Source organism: Trichosurus vulpecula, chromosome 6 (assembly GCF_011100635.1).
Source record: "Trichosurus vulpecula isolate mTriVul1 chromosome 6, mTriVul1.pri, whole genome shotgun sequence".
Lineage (NCBI taxonomy): Eukaryota > Metazoa > Chordata > Mammalia > Diprotodontia > Phalangeridae > Trichosurus > Trichosurus vulpecula.
Window position 1 is genome coordinate 142,486,282 of NC_050578.1, and position 24,711 is coordinate 142,510,992.

Sequence of the window (24,711 nt, forward strand, 5' to 3'; positions counted from 1 at the left end):
TAAGTTGGCTGGAAACATGAGCAGACAATGAAAACAGACTCAGATTCAATCTCAGACTTTGGAATCTTTCTCTGGTGACAGACAAGACCAAAACATACATCCAGAAGAAGTCAACAAAATCAAAGAGCTTACTACAAAAGCCTTCAAGTAAAACATGAACTGGTCTCAGGCTATGGAAGAACTCAAAAAGGATTTGGAAAACCAAGTTAGAGAAGTAAAGGAAAAATTGGGAAGAGAAATGAGAAGGATGTGAGAAAACCATGAAAAACAAGTCAATGACTTGCTAAAGGAGACCCAAAAAAATACTGAAAAATATACTGAAGAAAACAACACCTTAAAAAATAGACTAACTCAAGTGGCAAAAAAGCTCCAAAAAGCCAATGAGGAGAAGAATGCCTTCAAAGCCAAATGGAAAAGGAGGTCCAAAAGACCAGTGAAGAAAGTACTACCTTAAAAATGAGATTGAGATCTTCATCGAGACAAAGAACTGCGAAGTTTGAATACAGACTGAGGCACACTACATGCTCGCCTTTTCTGCTTCTCTTTTGTTTTTGTTTTTGGGTTTTTTTTTTTTTGGTTCTGTTTCTTCTTTCTCATGATTCATTCCATTGGTCAAAATTCTTCTCCACGACTTGACTAGTGCATAAATTAATTCAATGCGAAGTTATACATGACAGTTATATGAGACTTCATGCCGTCTTGGGGAGGGAGGGGAGAAAAACTGGAACTCAAAACTATGTAGAACCGTGCGTGGTAAACTAAAAATAAAAATAAAAAAAAATTTTTAAAAAAATGAGATTGGAGCAAGTGGAAGCTAGTGAGGTTATGAGAAATCAAGATAATATAAAACAGAACCAAAAGAATGAAAAAAATGGAAGACAATGTGAAATATCTCATTGGAAAAACCACTGACCTGGAAAATAGATCGGGGCAGGGGGCGGTAATTTAAAAATTATTGGACTACCTGAAAGCCATGATCAAAAAAAGAGCCTGGATATCATCTTTCAAGAAATTGTCAAGGAGAACTGCGCCAACAGTCTAGAGCCAAAGGGTAAAATAGAAATTGAAAGAATCCACAGATCGCCTCCTCAAAAAGATCTCAAGAAAGAAAACTTCTGGGAATATTGTTGCCAAATTTCATATCTACCAGATCAAAGAGAAAATATTGCAAGCAGCCAGAAAGAAACAATTTGAATATTGTGGAAACACAATCAACATAATACAAGATTTAGCAGCTTCTACATTTAGTAATTGAAGGGCTTGGAATATGATATTCCGGAGGTCAATGGAGCTAGGATTAAAATCAAGAATCACCTACCCAGCAAGATAGAGTATAATGTTCCAAGGCAAAATATAGATTTTTAATAAAATAGAGGACTTTCAAGCTTTCTCAGTGAAAAGAGCAGAGCTGAAATAAAATTTGACTTTCAAACCCAAGAATCAAGAGAAGCATGAAAAGGTAAACAAGAAAGAGAAATCACAAGGGACTTATTAAAGGTGAACTGTTTTGTTTACATTTCTACATGGAAAGATGATGTGTATGATTCATGAGAACTCAGCATTAGGGTAGTTGAAGGGAATATACATATATGTATATGTACTTATATATATGTATGTGTGTATGTATGTGTATATATATATATACACAAAAGTACACACACACACATATATATATGCATATATATGTATATATATATATATATATATATATATATATATATATATATATATATATATATATACAGAGAGAGAGAGGGAGAGAGAGAGAGAGAGAGAGAGAGAGAGAGAGAGAGAGAGAGAGTGTGCAGGGTGAGTTGAAGATGAAGAGATGATATCTAAAAAAATAAAATCAAATTAAGAGATGAGAGAGGAATATATTGAGAGAGGGAGAAAAGGAGAGATAGAATGGGGTAAATTATCTCACATAAAAATGGCAAGAAAAAGCAGTTCTGTAGGAAGGGAAGAGGGGGCAGGTGAGGGGGAATTAGTGATTCTTGCTCTTGTTAGATTTGACCTGAGAAGGGAATCCGATACACCCTCAGTTGGTTATCTTACCCCACAGGAAAGTAGGAGGAAGAAGATACAAAAGGGGGGATGATAGAAGGGAGGGCAGATAAGGGTAGGAGGTAATCAATAACAAGCACTTTCAGAAAGGGACAGCATGAAGGGAGAAAATTCAATGAATGGAAATAGGTTAGGAAGGAGCAAAATATAGTTAGTCTTTCACAACATGAGTAATGTGGAAGGGTTTTACATAATGATATGCATGTGGTGTATGTTGAATTGCTTGCCTTCTTAGGGAGGGAGGGTGGGGAGGGAAGAGGGGAGAGAATTTGGAACTCAAAGTTTTAAAAACAGATGTTCAAAAACAAAAAAAAAAGTTTTTGCATGCAACTAGGGAGTAAGATGTACAGGCAATGGGGCATAGAAATTTATCTTGCCCTACAAAAGAAGAAGGGAAAAGGGGATGGGAGGGGAGGGGAGGCGTGACAGAAGGGAGGGCTGACTGGGGAATGGGGCAACCAGTATATATGCCATCTTGGAGTGGGCAGGAGTGTAGAAATGGGGAGAAAATTTGTAATTCAAACTCTTGTGAAAATCAATGCGGAAAACTAAATATATTAAGTAAATAAAATAAAAGCAAAAAAAAAAGTTATTTGGAGGGGTTTAGGGGGAAGCTAAAGTGAGTTCCTGCCTTTAGTCCTCCATCTTGGCTTTGGGCCCAATCAGATTTTCTAAGAAACCACTTGACTTGGTACCCCAGCCATAATTTTGGATCAAGCTTTTCTCTAACATTTTTTTTTACTTATTTCATTAAATATTTCCTAATTACATGGAAAAATTGAAATGTTTTTAACATTGAGTTCCAAGTTCTCTTCCTCCTCCATTTCACTACACCTTCCTTCAGAAGGCAAGCCATTTGATGTCAATTTTACATTGGAATTCATGTAAAACATATTTCCATATTAGCCATTTCATGAAAAGAAAAATAAGTGAGAAAATTGTACTTAAATTGTTATTCATAGTTTATAGGGTCTCTTTCTGAAGGTGGGTGGCATTTTTCATTATGTGTTCATTGGAATTCATTATGTATACATTCAGAATATCTTGAATCATTGTTTTCATTAAAGTAACTAAATCTTTCACAGGTGTTTTCTGATCACTTCACTTTGCTTTCAATTCATATAGATCTTCTCATGTTTTTCTAAAACCATCCTGCTAACCATTTCTTGTAGTGCAATAGTATTCCAACACAAGCATATGCCACAACTAGTTCAGCCATTCCCCAATTGATGGATATTCCCTAAATTTTCCATTCTTTGCCAGCATTAAAAGAGCTGCTATACACGTTTTTATGCACATAGGTCCTTTTCTTTTTTCCATGACCATTTTAGGATATAGACATATTGGTAGCATTACTGGGTCAAAAGCTATGTCCATTTTCACATTCTTTGGGCACAGTTGAAAACATCAATATCCCGAATTTTCCATGTCCTTCCAAGTATTTGTCATTTTTTGCTCTCTTGTTAGGTGTGAGTTGATATCTCAGAATTATTTAAATTTGAATTTCATTTAATCATTCCATGAGATTATTGATAGTTTTGATTTGTTCTTCTGAAAACTCTCTTTATCTTTTGACCATTTATCAACTGAGGAATTGCTCTCAATTTTATGAATTTGACTCAGTTCCCATTATATTTATGAAATGATGCCTTTATTAGAGAAACTTCCTATAAAAATTCCCACAGTTTTGTTTTCCTTCTAAATTTGGCTACATTAGTTTTACTTGCACAGAAGCTTTCTAATTTCATGTAACTGAAATTATCCATTTTACTTCTTGTGATCGATCCTCTATCTCTTGCTTGGTCATAAACTCTTTCCTTATCATAGATCTGAAAACCACAGTTTTGCATGCTTCCCTAATTTACTTATGATGTTACTCTTTATTTCCAAACCATGTACCCATTTGGACTTATTAAAGTATATGATGTGAGATGCTGATCTGTTCCTACTTTCTGCCAAACTGATTTCCACCTTTCCTATCACTTTTGCCAAATGTTGAGTTCTTACCTGCAAAGCTTGCATATTTGGGTTTATCAAACAATAGATTATTGGGGGAAGAGAAGTGGAACAGTAGATAGAATACCAGGCCTGGAGTCAGGAAGAACTCTGTTTAAATCTGGCCTCAAACACTTACTAACTGTATGACCCTGGGCAAGTAATTTAACCCTGTTTGCCTCAGCTATCCATCTGAGAAATGAGCTAGAGAAGAAAATGGCCAATGATGCCAGCATCATTGCCAAGGAAACCCAAAATGGGGGGGGGGGAAGGGGGTTGAGCCAAGATGGTGCTGTGAAAGGAAAGAACTGCCAAAGCTCTCTCACAAATTCTGTCAGATACATCTAAAAAAGTGAGTCTGAGCCGATTTAAGAGAGTTAGAAGCCACTAGTATACTGAGAGGGGTAGGAGATCCAGGCATGCAGATTGGTAACAGACAAAATCAACCAAGAATAGCAGAGGAATCCAGCCAGCCTGTGTCTTTGGTAGAGCGCGGGGTGGGTGAAATGCCCTAGCAGGAACAGGCCCAGGGCAGAAAACTATTGAATTAATAAATAAAATTAAGAGCTGGTTTTATGAAAAAAAAAATAAAATAGATAAACCTGCGGTCAATTTGGTTTAAAAAAGGAAAGAAGAAAATCAAATTATCAGTATCAAATATGAAAAGGGTGAATTCATCTCCAATGAAGAGGAAATCAAAACAATAGTTAGGAGTTATTTTGCCCAACTGTATGCCCATCAATTTGACAACCTTAGGTATATGGATGAATATCTACAAAAAATATAAATTAGCCAAGTTAACAGAAGAGGAAGTAAAATTCCTAAATAACCCCATCTCAGAAGAAGTGTTTGCTTTTGATTACCTCCTCCCGCTATCTGCCCTCCCTACTATTGTCCCCCCTTTTTTATCTCCTTCCACCTTCTTTCCTGTGAGGTAAGATACCCAACTGAGTGTACATGGTATTCCCTCCTCAGGTCAAATCTGATGAGAGCAAGATTCACTCATTCCCCCTCACCTGCCTACTCTTCCTTTCCTACAGAACTGCTTTTTCTTGCCACTTATATGCAAGATAATTTACCCCATTCTGTCTTTCCCTTTCTCCCTCTCTCAATATGTTCCTCTCTCATACCTTAATTTGATTTTATTTTTATTTTTTTAGATATTATCCCTTCGTATTCAACTCACCCTGTGCCTATTGTGTGTATGTTTGTGTGTGCATGTGTATGTGTATGTGTGTGTGTGTGTGTGTGTACACACACACACACACACAGACACACACACACACATTATATATATGTATGTATATATATATATATATATATATATATATATATATATATATATATATATATATATATATATGTATATGTATGTATGTATATTCCCTTCAGGTACCCTAACGCTGAGGTTTCATGAATTATACATATCATCTTTCCATGTAGAAATGTAAATAAAACAGATCAACTTTAGTAAGTCCCTTATGATTTCTCTTTCTTGATTACCTTTTCATGCTTCTCTTGTTTCTTGTGCTTGAAACTCAAATTTTCTAGGCATCTCTGGTCTTTTCACTGAGAAAGTTTGAAAGTCCTCTACTTGATTAAAAATCCATATTTTGCCTTGAAGCATTATACTCAGTTTTGCTGGGTAGGTGATTATTGGTTTTATTCCTAGCTCCATTGACCTCTGGAATATCATATTCCAAGCCCTTTGATCCCTTAATTTATAAGCTGATAGATCTTGTATTATCCTGCTTCTGTTTCCACAATACTCAAATTGTTTCTCTCTGGCTCCTTGTAGTATTTTCTCCTTGATCTGGGAGCTCCAGAATTTGGCCACAATATTCCTAGGAGTTTTCTTTTTGCGATCTTTTTCAGGAGGCGATCTGTGGATTCTTTCAATTTGTATTTTACCCTCTGGCTCTAGAACATCAGCACAGTTCTCCTTGATAATTTCTTGACAGTTGATATCTATGCTCTTTTCTTGATCATGGCTTTCAGGTAGTCCAATAATTTTAAAATTATCTCTCCTGCATCTATTTTTCAAGTCAGTGATTTTTCCAAAGAGATATTTCATATTGTTTTCCCTCATTTTCATTCCTTTGGTTGTTTTACAATATCTTGATTTCTCATAAAGTCCCTACCTTCCACTTTCTGCAGTCTTATTTTTAAGGTAATATTTTCTTCAATGGTCTTTTGGTCCTCCTTTTCCCTTTGGCTAATTCAGCCTTTCAAAGCATTCTTCTCATTGGCTTTTTGGAGTTCTTTTGCCATTTGAGTTAGTCTATCTTTTAAGGTGTTAGTTTCTTCAGCATTTTTTTGCGTCTCCTTTCGCAAGTCATCGATTTGTTTTTCATGGTTTTCTTGCATCACTCTCATTTCTCTTCCCTATTTTTCCTCTACTTCTCTAACTTGTTTTTCCAAATCATTTTTGAGCTCTTCCATGGCCTGAGACCAGTTCATGTTTTTCCTTGAGCCTTTTGATTTTGGCTCTTTGAAATTGTTGATTTCTTCTGGCTATATGTTTTGGTCTTCATTGTCACCAAAGAAAGATTCCAAAGTCTGAGTCCGAATCTGAGTTCATTTTCACTGCTTGGCAATGTTCCCAGCCAACTATTTGACCCTTGAGTTTTTTTGTCAGGGTATGACTGCTTGTAGAGTAGAGAGTACTTTGTCCCAAGCTTGAGCAGTTGTGCTGTTGTTTTCAGAAGTATTTCTACACAGCAAGCTCTACCACACCAGTGCTCCTCCTCCCCCAAGAACCACCAACTTGGACTGACTCATTTCTTAAAGAGGTCTATTCACTGAATGGGTATTACCTCACTCTAAGTGAGCATATGAAAAGGCCTGAGCCTAAAAGGGCCAGGGTCTCCCATTTTTTTCTTGGGTCATATCCAGTCATCCTGAAGAATATCTGGTTACTAGATCCAGATGGCTCTGGAGGAGAGGGTGAGGCTGGTGACCTTGCACAACCCTCCTTCACTCAAATCACAGTCAACTGAAAATCATGTCATCATTTCCCTGATGTCATGGTCCTCTTTGAAAAGAAAGGAAAAACACAACACAACATGAATCCCTTCTCCTAGGGCTTTGCTCTTCATTACTTATCTTTTTATTATCATCCAAACATAAATGACTCACTCCCATGCTCTTGTTTTATATTAAAAAAAAAACCTTATAAGTGTACTACTAATTGTAAAGTTCTTAGAAGTTACACTTCTAAGCTTTCCATTTAAATAAGTTAATAGTTTAGTATTATTGATTCCCTGATATTTTCTCTTTCATGTTTACCTTTCCTTTTATGCTTCTCATGAGTCTTATGTCAGAAAGTTTGATTTTGTATTTATCTTTGATCATTTCATCTAGAATGCTTTAAAGTCTTCAATTTCATTAAATATTTTTTTTCCTTTGAAGAATTATACTTAGTTTTTCTAGGTAGGTTATTCTTGGTTGTAATCTCATCTCTTTTGTGTTCTTGAATATCATATTCCAAGCTCTTTCCACCTTTAATATGTTAGCTACTGATTTTTGTGTGATCTTGACTAACTTCACAATATTTGATTGGTTTCTTTCTTTCTGCTTCAAACATTTTCTATTTAATCTGGTAGGTCTGGAATTTCACTATAATATTACTGGGATTTTTCATTTTGGGATCTTTTTAGGTGTTGACTGGTGTTTTCTTTTGATTTTCATTTTTCCCCCCTGATTCTATGACAGCAGGGCAGTTTTTCTTCCTAATTTCCTGAAATATGATGGCTAGGCAATAATTCTTAATTTATCTCTCCTTCATCTATTTTCCAGGCCAATTGTTTTTCCAATCAGATATTCATAATTTCTTCTATTTTTTTCATTCTTTTGACTATGCTTTATTATTTCATCATGTTTCATGTAGTCATTAATTTCTACTCTCCAAATTTTAATTTTTGATGAATTACTTTCTTCAGTGAGCTTTAGCACCTCTTGTTCCATTTGGCAAAATTTGCTTTTTAAAGAGTTATTTTGATCTGTGATATTTTGTACCTCTTTTTCTATTTATTAAATTCTGTTTTTAAGGTATTATTATGATTCAGGTTGTTTTTGTGTCTCAATTACCAAACATTTATTTTTGTCTGTTCAGAATTTTCTTCCTTGCTCCCATTTCTTGACCAAATTTTTCCTCTACCTCTCTTATTTGATTTTGAAAATCATTGTTAGCTCTTCCAATGCTTGTTGGTCTTGTATCCAATTCACATTGTTTTTTCTTTGAAGTTTTGCTTGTAACTCTTTTAACTTCTTAGTTTGTATCTTTTTTAAAATTTTTTTGTATTTAATATATTTAGTTTTCAGCATTGGGTTTCACAAGAGTTTGAATTACAAATTTTCTCGCCATTTCTACCTTCCCCCCCACTCCAAGATGGCACATATTCTTGTTGCCCTGTTTCACAGTCAACCCTCCCTTCTGTCACCCCACTCCCCTACCATCCCCTTTTCCCTTCCTTTCTTAACCTTGCCTTTCCCCCCAAAAAAATAAAGAACTAGGCCAAATGAAAAAGAGGTGCAAAAAGCCAATGAAGAGACAGAAGAATATCTTAAAAAGAAGAATTGCTCAACAGGAAAAGGAGGTAGAAAAGCTCATTGAAGAAAATTATTCCTTAAAAATTACAATGGAGCAAATGGAAGCTAATGACTTTGTGAGAAATCAAGAAATCATAAAACAAAATCAATAAAATAAACAATAGAAGACAATGTGAAATATTTCATTGGAAAAAACAACTGAACTAGAAAATGGATCCGGAAGAGATAATTTAAAAATTGTTGGACTACCTGAAAACCATGATTGAAAAAAAGAGCCTAGACATGATCTTTCAAGAAATTGTCTAGTAAAACTGCCAGGATTTTCTAAAACCAGATAGAAAAGTAGAAATTGAAAGAATCCACCAATAGCATCCTCAAAGACATCCCAAAATAAAAATCCCAGGTATATTATAGCCAAATTCCAGATTTCCAAGTCAAGAACAAAATGTTGCAAGCTGACAGAGTGAAACAATTGAAGTATTGTGGAACCACAATAAGGAAAACACAAGATTTAGCCACTTCTACACTAAAGGATTGGAGGGCTTGGGATATGATATTATGGAGAGCAAAGGAACTCAGATCACAAACAAGAATCACCTACCAAGCAAAACTGAGTGTAATCCTTCGAGGCAAAAATGGAAATTCAGTGAACTAAAGGACTTTCAAGCATTCTTGATAAAAAGACAAGAGTGTAAAATAATTTACTTTCAAATACAAGACTCAAAAGAAGCATAAAAAGTTAAACAATAAAAGGAAATCCAAAGGGACTTAATAAAGTTAAACTGTTTACAAAGGGCATAGGTGTGACTTGAATATGGAATATGAAGAGATGATATTTTGTGGGGGGAAGGCAGGGCAATTGGGGTTAAGTGACTTGCCAAAGGCCACACAGCTAGTAAGTGTGTCAAGTGTCTGAGGCCAGATTTGAACTCAGGTCTTCCTAACTCCAGGGCCAGTGCTCTACTCACAAGGCCATCTAGCATTCCCAAAGTTATCTTTAAAAAACGAAATTAAGGTGTGAGAAAGAGGAATGTAAAGAGAAATGGAAAGGTAGAATGAGAGTAAATTATCTCACATAAAGGAGGCAAGCAAAAGCTTTTACAGTGGAATGGAAGATGGGGGAGGTGGGTACAATTAGAGAACATTACTCTCATCAGAACTGGCTCAAAGAGGGAATAACATACACACTCAGTTGAGTATAGAGATCTATTTCACTGTGCAGGAAATTAGGAGTGGAAGAAGATGAGAGATGGGGAATGATGGAAGGGAGGGCAAATTGGGGGAAGTAGTAGTCAGAAATAAAACACTTTTGAGGAGGGACAGGGGGAAAGGAAAGAAAGTAGAAGGAATAGGATGGAGGGAAATACATTTAGCTATAATAACTGTGAAAAAAAATTAAGGCAAGTTTCCCTGATAAAGACCTCATTTCTCAAACATATAGAGAACTGAGTCAAATTTATAAAACTGAGAACCATTGCTCAACTGATAATTGATCAAAAGATAAGAATTGTTTTCTGATGAAATATCCAAGTTATCTATAGCCATATGAAAACTGCTCTAACACACTATGGATTGGAAAAATGAAAATAAAATAATTCTGACATATTGCCTTATACCTATTAGATTAACTAATATGACAGAAAAGGAAAATGATGAGTTTTAGAAGGGATGAGGTAAAAATAAGATATTAATGCATTGTTGGTGGAGTTGTGAACTGATTCAATCCTGCTATGGAACAATTTGGAACTACAACCAAAGGTCTATAAAACCATTCATACTGTTTGACCTAGCAATATTATTGCTATGTCTAAATCCTCAATGAGATTAAAAAACAAAAAAGACAAAAGACTTTTATGTACAAAAATATTTATAGCAGCTCTTTTCTGGTGGCAAAAGGATGAAAATGAAGGGGATGCCCATCAATTGGGGAATGGCTGAACAAATTGTGATATGTGATTATGTTGGAATACTATTGTGCTATAAGAAATGATGAGCAGAATGCCCTGAGAAAAAACTTGGAAAAACTTACATGACCTGATGCAAAGTGAAATGTAGTGTGAACAGGGTAAAAGCAATATTTTAAGATCTTCTACTGTGAATGATTTAGCTTTTCTCAGTAATGCAATGATCCAGGACAACTCTGAAGGACTTATGATGAAAAATACTATCCATCCTAAGAGAAAGAACTGATGGTGTCTGAATAAAGATTGAAGCATACTTTTTTTTACTTTATTTTTCTTGAGATATTTCTGATCTATTTTTTCCCACAACATGATGATTATGGAAATGTTTTGCATTATATACATGTATAACCTATATTGAATTTCTTGCCTTCTCAACTATGGGTGGGTTGGGGAGGGAAGAAGGGAGAGAATTTAGAACTCAAAATTTTAAAAACAAATATTAAAAATGGTTTTTACCTGTAACTGGGGGAAAATAAAATACTAAATAAATAATATTACATTCATGCAGTAGGAGTTTCAATAGATATGAAATGACTAAATGTTACTTCTCCCTTAACCATATAGAAACAACTGGCTCCTTAGGGGAAAATATATTGCTACAAGCAAGATGAATTTTAGAATAAAAATTCCATTAAAATGATAAGAGCTTGCTAGTCAGGTAAGAATTATCTATGTATTATAATTAAAAGGTGATTTGAAAATAAGCAGAAATACTATTCTCTATATTTTTACTATTAGTATTAGTACTTTTTATCCCAAACTGTGATTTTGTTGATGAGACAGTCCAGTGTATAAACTCCCTTCCCTAACGCAAATCAACAATTTTACTGTAATTTACAATCTATAAAAACAGCCTCTAGAACTAAAAGATTAACTTGCCTGCTGTCACACAGTCAATTGGAAGGAGGACTTGAAATCGAGGCTTCCTAATTCTAAGAGCCCCTGTTGATGCATTGTATCATGATGCTCCTAATTTGCACTAACATGCTTCCCCACCCCACATTGCCATTAGAACAATGGGATCACCATTTGTGGCAAAATGCTTTCTTATCACAATATTTTTTCTCAGAGCTTATTCCATTACAGTGGAAACACATATACTTGTACATGCACGTATGTGTGTGCGTGCACATGCGCACACATACACACACACACACACACACACAGAATCACTCAGAGGTAATAAGCCTATACAACATCAAGAAAAGCAAAGTGAAGTGGAATTTAGGTTGTGAAGCCTTAATTTAGGTACCACAGTGATTAGAATGTTTCAATATCATAATAACTGATAAATAGACTCATCACATCATCACATCAGGCATTTCATTCTTTTTAATCAAAACTCCTAGTCTGCTAAATTAATCTCCCCCATTGGGTGCAGCAGCAGATTTCCAATTTTGTCATAGAGTATCAATAATGAAAAGTTCTGGAGGCATATTCTTTTATTCATGTTCCCTTCTGTACTACAAAACAGGTTTAAAGAGAGAAGAGAGGAAGAAGAGTTACCTTGGCACTTTCAAGAAATCCAGATAAAGTTGTTTTTGCTAATCTCAAGTTAAAATCATAGGTTAGAGATGGAAGGAATGTTAGAGTCATCCTAATCTCAAGAATAATGTCATCTAGTCCACCCTTCCTCTAAAGTAAGAATCCTTTTATAACATTCTTAGGAGACAACCATTCTGCATTGGCTTGATTATTTCCAGTTACAATGAGTTAAATGCCTTATGTTACTGTTCATGCAGTTGCTGAATAGTTGTAAATGACAGAAAGTTCTTCCTTCTGTGAGGCTGGATTTTTCCTCTCTCTAATTTCTAGTTATTTTTCAAAATTCTGACATCAGAAGGAATATGATGTAAGTCTAATGCTTCTATTCCACTTAATTTCTTTTTTAATTTATTTATCTAACATATTTAGTTTTCAGCATTGATTTTTACAAGAGTTTGAATTACAGATTTTCTCCCCATTTCTACCCTCCCCCCCATTCCAAAATGGTGTATATTGTGGTTGCCCTGTTCCCCAGTCAGCCCTCCCTTCTATCACCCCACTTCCCTCCCATCCCCTTTCCCCTTCCTTTCTTGTAGGGCAAGATAAATTTCTATGCCCCATTGTCTGTGTATCTTATTTTCTAGTTGCGTGCAAAAAACTTTTTTTATTTTTGTTTTTGAACATGTTTTTAAAACTTTGAGTTCCAAATTCTCCACCCACCTCCATTCCCACCCACCCTCCCTAAGAAGGCAAGCAACTCAACATAGGCCACATGTGTATCATTATGTATAACCCTTCCACAATACTCATGTTGTGAAAGACTAACTATATTTTACTCCTTCCCAACCCATCCCCCTTTATTGAATTTTCTCCCTTGACCCTGTCCCCTTTCCAAAGTGTTTGTTTTTGACTACCTCCACCCCCATCAGCCCTCCCCTCCATCGTCCCCCCACTTTTATGTTCTTCCCTCTTCTCTCGTGTGGGGTAAGATACCCAATTGATTATATATGGTATTCCCTCCACAGGCCAAATCTGATGAGAGCAAGATTCAATCATTCCCCCCCTCACCTGCCCTCTCCCTTCCTCCCCCAGAACTACTTCTTCTTGCCACCTTTATGTGAGGTAATCCAGTCCATTTTATCTCTCCCTATCTCCATCCCTCAATATATTCCTCTCTCATCCTTTAATTTGATTTTATTTCTTTTATATATCTTCCCTTCATCTTCAACACACCCTGTGTCCTCTCTCTCTCTCTCTCTCTCTCTCTCTCTCTCACTATATATATATATATATATATATATATATATACACACATACATATATATGTACATACGCATTCACATCTATATAAATATATATGTATATATATACATATATATATATATATATATATATGTATATATGCATATTCCCTTCAGCTACCCTAATACTGAGGTCTCATGAATCATACACGTCATCTTTCCATGTAGGAATGTAAACAAAACTGTTCAACTTCGATAAGTCCCTTATGAATTCTCTTTCTTGTTTACCTTTATATGCTTCTCTTGATTCTTGTGTTTGAAAGTCAAATTTTCTATTCAGCTTTGGTCTTTTCACTGAGAAAGCTTGAAAGGTCTCTGTTTTATTTAAAATCCATATTTTGCCTTGGAGCATGATACTAAGTTTTGTTGGGTAGGCAATTCTAGGTTTTAATCCTAGCTCCATTGACCTCTGGAATATCATATTCCAAGCCCTTCGATCTCTTAATGTAGAGGCTGCCAGATCTTGGGTTATTCTAATTGTGTTTCCACAATACTCAAATTGTTTCTTTCTGGCTGCTTGCAATATTTTCTCCTTGATCTGGGAGCTCTGGAATTTGGCAACAATATTCCTAGGAGATTTCTTTTGGGGATCTATTTGAGGAGGTGATCAATGGATTCTTTCAATTTCTATTTTGCCCTGTGGCTCTAGAATATCAGGGCAGTTCTCCTTGATAATTTCCTGAAAGATGATATCTAGGCTCTTTTTTTGATCATGGCTTTCAGGTAGTCCAATAATTTTTAAATTATCTCTCCTGGATCTATATTCCAGGTCAATGGTTTTTCCAATGAATGTTTCACATTGTCTTCCATTTTTTCATTCCTTTGGTTCTGTTTTATAATATCCTGATTTCTCATCAAGTCACTAGCTTCCACTTGCTCCAATCTAATTTTTAAGGTAGTATTTTCTTCAGTGGTCCATTGCAACTCCTTTTTCATTTGGCTAATTGTGCCTTTCAAGGCATTCTTCTCCTCATTGGCTTTTTGGAGCTCTTTTGCCACTTGAGTTAGTCTAGTTTTCAAGGCGTTATTTTCTTCAGTGTATTTTTCAGTATTTTTTGTGTCTCCTTTAGCAAGTCATTGACTTGTTTCTCATGGTTTTCTCACATCCTTCTCATTTCTCTTCCCAATTTTTCCTCTACTTCTCTAAGTTGTTTTTCCAAATCCTTTTTGAGCTCTTCCATGGCTTGGAACTAGTTCATGTTTTTCTTGGAGGCTTCTGTTATGGGCTTTTTGACTTTGTTAACTTCTTCTGTCTCTATGTTTTGGTCTTCTTTGTCACCAAAGAAAGAATGCAAAGTCTGAGACTGAATCTGGGTGTGTTTTCGCTGCCTGGCCATATTCCCAGCCAACTAACTTGACCCTTGAGTTTTTCAGCAGGTTATGATGGCTTGTAGACTAAAGAATTCTATATTCCACATTTGGGGCGGATGTGCCAGCCCTGCCACACTAGTACTCCTCCTTCCCCAAGAACCCCCATCCCAGACTGGGCTTAAATCTTCAGCAGGCTGTGCACTCCTGCTCTGATCCACCACTTAATTCCTCCCACCAGGTGTACCTGGGGCTGGAAGCAACTGTAGATGTAGCTGCCCCACCTCTGCTGCCCCCAGGGAGGTGGTCGAACCTCGAACTCCTTCCACTCCCCGCAGCTTTTCCCACTAACCTTCTCCCCTGTATTTGGTGTTTGTGGGTTGAGAAGTCTGGTAACTGCTGCAGCCCACTGATTCAGGGCGCTAGGGTACACTCTGCCCAGCTCCTGGTCTGGTTGGTCCATGTCACTCCTATTCCACTTAATTTCAATTCAAATTGATAAACATTTATTAAATGCCAACTCTACAGAAAACATTTTACTAGATGCCCAAGATACAAAGATGAAAATTAAAAATAGACCATTCCCTCAAAGAAGTATAAACATTACACTTACTGAGTTTTCAAATATTTGAAAATGATTGCCATGGGTGCCCTCAATATTTTTATTTCCTAAGCTCCTTTTCAATTTTTCAGATATTTCCGAATATCCTTATTTTAATCACACCTATGATATGATTTCTATATTTCTCATCATTCTGATTAATTTTATTTGACCAAGTGCCTTACCCAAAGTACAGCACTCAAACCTGAATGAAGTATTCTAGTGCAGTCCTTCTTAATCTATGCGTCATGACTCCATATGGGTCTGTGTAACTGAAGGTGGGGGTTGCAAAAAACTTGGCAACATTAAAGAATTTCTGAATGCACAATAACCAAAAATTAATTCAAAATCAAAGGCATATACAATGAATCCAAGATGTTTCTGGAATCACTTGCCTGTGTTGCATCATGCAACTTCACTGAAGCCTTGGTTCTGAACACACAGCATGTGCACTTTGAACTGTGTATGCCATTACACCATGCAACACCAATGAATACTGCTAGAAACACGTTGGATCAGATTCAAGATTATTGTATGTTATGAATTGCAGTGTTTTTACTGTACAAACAAAATCATTAAATTAATTTTGGCTTGGGATTAGGACAGAATTTCTAACAATTTCTGAAATGGCCTTGAATATATTTCTGACATTTTGTACTATATATTTATGTGAAGTGGCATTCTCTTGCAACAATTTGGCTAGCAGCTGCTGTGGGGGTGAAAGACCAAAACAAGCCCAACAATCAGAATACTACCAGCATGGGTTCTTTGGATCTGCTTTACTAAGGAAAGAAATATTAGAGGGTTAACGATCTTATTTCAATCCAACATGCAAATATCATTCACTACGTTCAGGGGAAAAAGCCAGCAGCCTGAACTTCGGAATAGATACAAACAAATTACAAACATACATTGCAAAGAGACCAAATACAATTCATAGTTAACAAGAAACCATCAACATCTGGATTGATGAACTGAGAGGCTCTTAGAGCAGCTGCCCAGAGTCCAACGCCAACACTTCTCCAGGAGGGAGATCCTCAAGCAAATAGCTCTGTTTTCTCTTTTTATACAGTCTTTGGATGTCATCGAATGTCATCTGAGTGACCAGAACTTAGGCACCTACTATTGGCTCTGGTCTTAGCAACTCCCCTTAGGGCCCTGGGGCTTCACGGCCACATTGGCTTAGCACCTAGTAATTAGGGGTTTGGGCCTGGAGTTTAGCACTTAGTTAGATTCAATCAAGGACACAATTAATTTAACATTCTAAAACAGTAAAAGGTCCTACTTTAATTAATATTGCACGTTCTCAGCACTGACAATTATATAGTCAAAATATTGATCAACCCTGAAAAAATGTTGAAGATGCTCTATGCCTACAATATCAAATATTCCACCAAGATTTAATTCTTTATGTAAAAATAAACAAGCACCTCCATCTCATCAGTATGCAGATTGGCTTTTGTCCTTAATACATGGGAAAATTATATGTGTATTGAAAAATTGTCATAAAATAAATTTCTTTCTCATTTATTATCAGGAAATTTTTGCTTTGTATACCTATTTCATATACCTATATACCCAGGGTCATGTTAAAATTATTGAGAAAAAAAAGGGTCACAAGAGAAGAAAGTTTAAGAAGCTCTGTTCTGGGGCAGTAGTGTCAAACTCAGCTAGAAACAGGGGTCACTAAACCATACATAACAAAGTCTGTGGGCCACATAATAATTTGGAAAACTACATATTTATATTATCTATGCATTATTTCAATTCATCTTTTCAAATATTCTCCAATTACATATTAATCAATGTTCAGAAGTGTTGTTGGCAATTAAAATGTTATAGAAGGGATTCCTACTTTAAAGAAAGAATGGACAATTAAGGGTGGGGAGCCTGTGTCCTCAAGGCCACATGTGGCCCTCTAGGTTCTCAGGCAGGGCCCTTTGACTAAATCTAAACTTCACAGAACAAATCCACTTAATAAAAGGATTTGTTCTATGCAACTTGGACTCAGTCTAAAGGCTGCACCCAAGGACCTAGAATGATTCATATGGCCTCAAGGCCACAGGTTCCCCACCCCATGGAGTAGATGACATTAGTCTTAAGACTAGAATGACTCTAACATTCCTTTCATCCCTAAGGTTCCATGATTTTAACTTATCATGTGTTTGACGCCTTTGTTTTAGGGTAGCCTAGTCAGTGCATAGCACAATGGGATTACTTCCTCTTTTTTAATCTAATTCTAAAATTTCCTCTTTTAATATTCTACTGTCCCTCAAACATATTATTTAAGGATTGCAAAAATATGAGTCAGCTAAGTGATGTAGTGGATAAGAGCACTGGGTTTGCACTCAGGAAAGACCAGAAAAACCAGAGTTCAAATCTGACCTCAGACACTTTTTAGGTATATGACTGTGGAGAAGTAACTTAACACCTGTTTGCATAAAACTGGAGAAAGAAATGGCAAACAACTCCAGTATCTTTGCCAGGAAAAACCCATGGACAGTTGATCTGTGGGGTCACAAAGTGTTAGACATGGCTGAACAATAGCAAAGAATATATTTTCTTAATATCTGCTTGTCCATATCATTTTATCATATAAATCATGTGTTTTGCTAAAATCATAAAATCTTTTTACGTATGAATTGCTGTCAAATCAGATTTTACTCATAATGAATATTGGTATTAGATGCATTGTAAAGAGTACATAATAAAACAACATACAGTTTTGTAATGTGCAATATTTTGAATCTTTATGATTTTTAATGTTTTTTTCTTTCCATTATCACAGTCTAATGATAACTTTACAAACTTATGATTCTTTTATTTGATGTAATAGGATTTTTGGCCATCTATATTCTTAATAAGAATGCTTTCTTTGTTTCTGGCCATTGATCAAAATGATGAACAAAGCATAGCCAAAAATTGAATTCTGCCATTACAGAAAGTATGTTGGTTGCAGTTGACCTCTATCAAGATTGATTTGATGTATTTAAAAAAATGAATTTTATTGTTGCCTTTTGTCTTTACAGTTACATTAAAACTAGGGAAGAAAAAAATAGAACATAGAAACAAATTACATAAGCAAGAAAGAGAAGCAAATGAAAACAGTAGGCCAGTGCTCAGTGAACCCAAGAACAAAAAATATTGAAGAAAAAAAATCTTTTTTTTTTTTGCAAAAACTGATAGCTAATTGGAAAGCAGATTGGCAGAAATTCATTTTAGACCAACCTCTTTCTTTGAATATATACCACAAAGAACTCAAAATTGATACTTAATCTCAATCTTAAAAGAGTCACAAATTAAAAAAATAACATAGAAGAAAAGGGGATGCATTTTAAACTTATGGTTATTTTTATTTTAATTTCTCTTATAATTTTATTCTGACTTTTGTAGGTCTTATGCAGAAAGCCAATAAGTTTTATGGATTTATTTTGTATCCTGAAACTGATACTTTACTGCAACCACAAATTGTCACACATTCTCTAGGTCTGTCTAAGTACACAATCGCATCATACAACTAACAATGCTCTTGTCTTTTCTTTGCTAATGCTTATGCTTCTGATTTTGTTATTGCTCTCGGGATCATTTCTAGAACTATGCCATGTAATCATGGCACAAAGGTCATTCTTGCTTTACATCCTTTTAGTGCTAGTAAAGTTTCTAGTGTGTATCCAGTGCAAATAATTCTAACATCTTTTAAATTAAATTTGTTCAATTAACAAAGTCTTGTTTTAGTGTAGCTATACATACATACATACATACATACATAGAGACAGAGAGACAGAGACAGATAGAGACAGACACAGAGACAGAGATAGACAGATACAGAAAGACAGAGAGGGAGGAGGCTTTTCATGACTAAGCTTTTTAATATTTTAACATATAACTTGTGCTGGATTTTGTCAATTTTTTTTACTGAATCTTGAAATTTTATTTTCATTGTTCATATGTTTAATAATTCTATTTTTATGTTGAATCATCCTTGTATTGCTGGTATAAATATGAATATACCTTAGTCACAATGAATTATTTTCTGCATAAATTATTTAAACCAGTATTTAATTTTAGCAGCAACTCGGTGGTGCAGGAAATAGTCTGTTGTACCTGAAGTCAGTAAGAATTGGATTCAAATATCACTTGAGATACTTTCTAGCTTTGTGATCCTGGGCAAGTCACTTAATCTCTAACTACCTCAGTTTCTTCACATATAAAATGGGGATAAAAATATTATCCACCCCTTCCTATTGTTTCATGAAGATACAATGAAATAATATTTACAAAAGCCCTTTACAATCCTTAAAGTCTTATATAAATGCCATCATTAAGTCTCTGTGGTTAATTTTGTTTAATCACATCCAAATTCCTTTCCCTGTCACAGTTCTCCTTCCATTTACTTAATCTGCCCAATTTCAACTCGTTGAATTTCTCTCTCTCTGTTTCCTTCTTCTCTCAGCTGTTCACTAGAAGTGTTAGAATTTTCCTAAGATACTTTGCTTCAAAACAGCTGCCTTAACCCATCCATTTTAGATATCATTAAAGAGTTCCTTTTCTGCTAATAAGATTCATTTACTTTGCCTCTCTGTGTGATCATCTCTCCCTCTACTCCTACCAACATTCTATCTTTACTGTCTCTCTATCAATAAATTCCCTGGGAGGGAATTGGTATCCTCTCATCTATATTCACTCTCCAGTTCTTACTAGTCTTTTCCAAGGCACCCTATCCAACCCTTTGCAGTCTCCATGATAGAGGAATTTCTCTAGATGTTCCTACCACCAATAAAATTGACATTAATGAAGCAATGAAAATTTTCCCTCAAATATTAATTCATTTTTCTTGTTGTTTTCTTTTTGCTTTTTTCTCCTGTATCTTCTGCTTATTAGATTACTTAGCCTATTGATGCTCTGCAGCCTTCTTGATGGCCCCCAGACAATGTGAGAGTTTTCTTGCTTTTCTTTTTAGGGACTCTCCCACCACATTTTTGTTTATTTATCTAACCATAACTAAATGAAAAATATTAAGTTCATTTCTTTGTCATCCATTGTTTTGTGAAATGTTTAATTTGCTTGTTTTTTAATAGTTTGCTTGTTGAATGTATTGTTCACCCATGTATTATTTTGAATGAATGAAATTCATTCTTCCATTTTACTAAAAATTAAATAAATTCTTGAATGAGTATTCACAGGTTTCTAGTATGTGTTATTGGGGTGTTAATTAGTTAATCTCTGTTTTGCAGATTATCATATTCTAGATTTTTTTCTTTTGGCCTTCGATGTCTTGTGAAACATGAAATAATCATGTAATTCTAATTGATTATCATTATGATATTAAAATTTTTCCCTTTATGCTTACAAAATTTACTGTTTGATATTGTATTTCTGAAGCTATCAATGATATTTCTTGTTGCCTTTAATATAATATTTTTAGTTATGTTCAGAATATTCTATTTACCTTTTTTCAATGTTTCTGAAACATTGGTTTCCAAGGTTTGTAGAAAAATTGTCTATAATTACCTGAAGTATCATATACAAATTCTTTTTTTATTTTCTGGACGATCTATAATTTTTATGTCCCTATGATTATCATAAATTTTAGTAATCCTGATTGTAGTACTCTCATGTTCCTCCAATCTTGATCTATTTTTTAAAACTCTGTTCAATTGATTTTCCTTCTGCACCTTTATTTTATATTTTGATTCTGTTCTCTTTTTCACAGTCTACTGTCTTGGCATATGTCTATATCTTTTGTTCTAAATTCCTCATTCTGTTGTTACACTCATGTATTCTTCTTCAATATATCTAACTTTCATTTTTCTTTCTTTTCTATTTTAACTTAATTTTTGAATGTTTTTGAACTCCCCCAAAAGCTGTTATAATTGCTCCATTTTCGTTCATGGGCTTTGAAACTTTTTTTGGTAATAGTTTCATCATCCTCAAGGAATTTTGACTCAATTTCCTCTGCTACAAAGTATTTGTTAATAAACAAGGCTCTTGTTCTACTTATATCTTCATTCCCCCCTTAACTAGTTTTTATCTCAGATTCCTTTTGCTCATTTTTTCTATGATTTTCTTGCTATGAAAATACTTCTTACTATAAATTCTTTCCCTTTTGTAAGCCCAGATTTGTTGTACCACTTTTCCATACTCTTCTACCTGTTTTATCATCTCTCAAAAAAATGTGTTGGGATGGAATTTATGGTCTTCAAGGTATAAAGAAGATTAATTGGGATTTTGTCACAATGAGATTCAGAGGGGCTGATCTTTCCTGTCCAACTCTTCTAGGCTACAACTTTCTCTTTAAAACTGGTATTCTTCAATTTCAAGGGGTGATCTCAGGGTTGGACTGATGGGAAGAGGGCAAATAGGAATATATTTAAGTAATGTGCCCTGGAACACTGCAAAGGAGAAATTCAGAGAAGCTTTTTGATCGAGTACTTATTAAACTTCAAGTCATTAAACTGGATTTCCCCTCTCATGTACATTATGAAATAATTGTAACTAATGTTCCATTCCTCTTCCTCTTTCTCCTCCAAAGTCTTTGCTTTAAGGTTCTGACCTCCTCAACCAGACATGCCAGTGGAATTCTCTTGGTTATTATTATAGCTTGAACATAAAAAACCAATGTCTAAAACTGTATCTCCCATCATTAACATGATACCATGTGTTCAAGAATTACTTTATGCTGGGTTCTTTCAGTTTTCTTCATTTTTGCTATTGCTGTATTGATTAAATGTCTTTGTTTTTTCTCTCTTTTATTGCTTATTTGTTGAGATGACATAGGAGCCCTATATTAAATTATCTCTTCCTCCTCCATCTTCCAAGGATAATTATTTTGGTAGACAATTGGGCCTACAATTCTTTATCTTAATGTTGTCCATGAAACTACCCTAGGAAATATTTAACGCCCTCCTGAAATCCATATTAATTTCTTATGATATCTCTTGGACTTATAGTCTCGTAAATTTATCAGAACATGAAATGAAGGTAGTGTGGGTTAAATGTAGCTTTGTGCTCCTGGTGATAACAATATTCTTTACTAAATGCTGATTAAAAAAATAACTTGTTCATTCATCAGTTCTTGAGTATTGCTTAGTATCAACAAGAAGGTTACCATACTGCAGTTTCCAAAATACAGAAGATTTTGTGTAAACTCTAAAGCACCATGCAACAGTTCAATGTTCTTATCACTGTTTTTATTATTCCTTTAGCTTCATGTTGAAAATTAAGATATTTGTCCATCTCTGATCTCTGAAAATTATCCCATTCTTCACCGATTCTCAGAGATTATGAAGAGTAGTTCCTAAATTACATCTTCAAAGTCTTTCTCCCATAATCTGGGATATAGTTCTCATCTGTATCTTGAGACTTTAACTCATTTAAAATTGTAAGTTTGAGCTTTCTTTTATTTTCCTATACCAACAAACAAAAATCTGACTCATGACAGCAAAAAGACAACTCAAAGGTAAAAGGAAGAACAATAAAAACTTTCATCAAACCATCCATGCTTTGCTGAAAAAGGACAATAACTGAAGACATTTCTTAATTTCAAATTGTATAACAAATACATGCAGAGTAAATACTGTTTTTAATGCTCACACAGGAAATGACAGAATTGGCATTTGAATCCTAGTTTTCATATTCCAATCCAGTGCTCTTTCCATTGTACTACATCAAAGGAGGATTAAATTTGAACTCTTTCAATGAAGGGAGGTAAATTTCTTTTCCATAAAATGAATAACTGCTTTAAAACTTAGGGGCCTCCCAACTGTAATCAATTTCCCATCACTAGAGTCTTCAGGCAGAGGGAAGAAGGGATTCATTCAACTAGATTTTGTTCCAATTATCTCATTTCCTTTTCATCTCTGAAATTCTGTGATTTTACCTCATAGGGTTATAATAAAGATCAAAAGTGTTTTGTAATTTAAGCTAATTTTTTCACTATTCTTTCCCCCACTAGTCCCCCAATCCCTTTCTACATAGAGCCTAGAACTTTCCTGAATGTATAATAAATATATGAATTAAATTGATTTGGTACAGTGGGAAATAAAATTGGATTTAAAATCAGAGGATCTAGGCTCTGCTACTGACTAGCTTTAAAAACGTAAGAAAATAACTTGGCCTACCTAGGGCTCAGTTTCCTTACCTATAAAATGAAATGATTAGAATGGATGAGCATAAGATTCCTTCTATATTGGAATCCTATGAGCCTATGAATTGAGTTGAATCGAATTAAATTGGCTTCTCAATTGAATGGTACTAAAGAAGAAATGCTAAATCAGATAGATGCTTTAGAGATCTGGAGGGAAATGTGTTCATTCTCCTGCTATATCCCATTCTGCTTAAAGTCAAAAGGAAAAAAAAATACATACTGAGCAGAGATAAAAGGTAAAACAAATACATAACTGATCTTATTGCATCTTCAGGGGATAAAGGAGGAAAAAAAAATACCAAGTAAAAACAACTCTAGTCATTGAGGATGTTGTAATGTGTTTGGAGTTTATAGACTTGATTCAGTCAGATTTATTTTAAACATATGTTTAGACAAGGGAAAGCATTATCTTATCTACCCTCTCTCTATGTCATAAACCTTACTCTCTCTTCCTCGAATTTTCTTTTTTCTCTCTCTCCCCTTTCGTTCCATCATCTATTTTGTTTTTGCCCTTTTAAATTTGGTTGTTATGTTTTTGCCTTTAAACCCTTAGTTTTTTTTTTTTCTCCTGAGGTGAATTAATCATAGAAATAACAAGAAAAATGAATATGCTATCAGTGGTTGCATGTTTAAACTCTAGGCTAAATTTTTAACCTTATGCTTTAACTGGATAGCAATGCATATGTAATTATGCATATTTAACCCATGCAAAGCTTCCAGGATTTAATTAATTAATTTAGTTAGATACCTAATTTTCACATCTTGGGATATTAAATATTCATCAATTATAGAAAGCAAAGCTCTGTGCTGTTAATCTCCATAGCTGGGAAAATGACCATGAGCTGTGTCCTAGAGACAGATCTCAGTTTTTAAGAAGCCACATCAATATCTGTGTAACCTTGAAACTTAGCTAACAGAATTTCAGTCATGCTTAGACTCTGCTTATCATAATCTCCTACTTAGTATCAGAAAATAAACCACAGAAAAAATGCCCTTGAGAAGGATTTTAAAAGAATGTCAGAGAAAATATAGTGGAGGTCAACAGAGAAAAGAGTTGAATGAGTCATTCCAATCTATGGAAATATGGTGTGGGTTGGCTTTTTTGCCTTGTTTTGTCCTATGACAATGTTAGTGAAGTTAGGAGCTTATTTGTGAGGAAAATATCTTGATATCCTTAGAAGGAAGCAATAATGGACTCTGGAGAAAAAAATAATAAATATACCTTAGCCCATTATTTCCCTTCATTCCTCAAACCAACTTATCTATCTCTTTCTCTCTTGTTCTCAGAGCTTTGGC